Here is a 2159-nt window from a genome sequence, read left to right as displayed (position 1 = left end):
TCTTAGTTTTTTTTTAGTCTTTCCCAATAGTTTAGACCCATCATATTATCTAACTTACGTGTAAAGATTCTTTGGACTTGTTCTATCAACATTATATCTTTTATAAGATTTGGGCTCCATACTTGGCACTGGTATTCTAATCTTGTGGTCACTAATATTTTCCATGGTGGTAAAAGGTGTTCTGGGTCTCTTGTGTTAAAAGTCCTCATTACCCATCCACTCATATCTTTTCCTTTGTCGACAATCTGCTCTATATGGTGACTGAAACTCATGTCATTACTCATATAGAGTCCTAGATCTTTTACTACTTTTTTCTCCTCAATCTTCACATCTTCGACAAAATATGATCTTGCTCTTAAATTTCCAGTTGGACTATATCTTATGATTTCAAATTTATCTTCATTTGATTTCATATTATTATCATATGCCCACTTACAGATGGTATGTAGATCCTCGTTAAGTTTGTTTTCATTATCTTGTATATCTATGGGTGTACTTATTCTTGTATCATCTGCAAATGATGTTACTCTCGAGTGTTTCACACCATTATCAATGTCACCAATCATAATAAGGAATAACAAGGGCCCAAGAACGGACCCTTGTGGCACCCCACTCATAATAATCGTTTCATTTGAGTGAAGCCCATTAATTTGTACTTTTTGTTTACGATTTATTAGGAAGTTGTAAATCCATCTTCCAACTTTCCCGCCGATTCCAAGGTCTTAATCGTATGTAGCAGAATGCCGTGATCTACTTTGTCAAAAGCTTTAGCAAAGTCTAGATATATTACATCAACTTCTCTATTTTCAGTTAGGTCCATTAGTATTTGTTCGAAGTGTGTCAGGATCTGTGATAAACAAGATCTACAACTTCTAAAAACTGAACATTTTTTTTCCTCGTTACCCTTTCAAATATTTTTATTATATGCGATGTTAGTGCTACTGGTCTATAATTTTTGGCCTGACCTTTGTTTCCACCTTTATATATTGGAATTATAGTACCCTCTTCCAGTAAACTGGGGACAATCCCTATGTCCAAAGATTTCCTCCACAAAGTTACCAGTGGCTTTGCTATGGTTTCTTTGCAGTTTTCTAAAAAGATTGCTGGGATTTCATCTGGCCCAAATGCTGAGTTTGTTGATATTTCACTTACTGCTTCAAGAATATCTTTTCATTGAGTATGAAGTCAGTGAGACATTCATCTTCGTTACTAATAATACTAAAATGTTGTTATGGGTCTGATATTAATTTTTCTATTCTTGGGACACTATAGACTTCTTCATATTGCAATTTGAGTAATTCAGCCATTTCCTTTGAATCAGTTACCAATGCACCATTTTTCTCAAGAGGCCCAATTTCTCTTCTTTTTAACGTGTTGTTTGCATAAGAGAAAAAATATTTTGCATTCTGTTGTATAGCTTCCACAGCTCTTTTTTCTTCGGCTGTTTTTTGGTTACTTATAGACAGTTTTAATTTATTTTCCAATAGCCTTATCTCTGTTATGATCCTTTCTCTCTTGATCTGATCTGTTGTTTGTTTCAATTTGCTAACCTTATTATTTTTTTTGTTTTTTGTTTCTTAACATGATCCTTCGATCTCTTGGTATAATATTCTTGTTTCTGTTGTTTTATGGGGGCACAAACATTCTACAAACATCTTTAAATGCATTATAAAGCTTCTCTAGTATATCATTTGGTGTTAAGAGTACGTCAATATCTTTCAGTGACTTTTCTAGTGTTGCATTTATTTTTTTCCAATCTATTTGATTATGGGTAAAGTTTAAAGATCTGAGACTCTTTTCTGCTTCGGCTATTTGTTTTTTACTACTTTTCTTATTATTTAACTTATTCATTGTGATTTCAATTATTTTGTGGTCCGATTGGGCTGTATAAGTTGATGATAGGTTGTGTACATCTTCCCTTATACTAGTGAAAACAAGGTCCAGTATATTTTCTTCCCTTGTTGGAATATTGATGTTTTGGTTAAGGTAAAAAATTTCTTCAAAATCTAAAAGCATTCTCGCTTGTTGTTTTTCATCTTTAGTGGCATTTGCTCCTATCTTTATTTTCTTTGTTTCCCAATCGATAAAGGGGAAATTAAAATCGCCAAGTATAATAATAGCTTCAATTTCCCTTGTATTGACAATGTAATTACTAATCA

The sequence above is a fragment of the Penaeus japonicus genome, unplaced genomic scaffold (genome assembly GCF_977035675.1).
Source record: "Penaeus japonicus unplaced genomic scaffold, GWHDUDI00000001_assembly GWHDUDI00000018, whole genome shotgun sequence".
NCBI lineage: Eukaryota > Metazoa > Arthropoda > Malacostraca > Decapoda > Penaeidae > Penaeus > Penaeus japonicus.
This window is presented reverse-complemented; position numbering follows the sequence as displayed.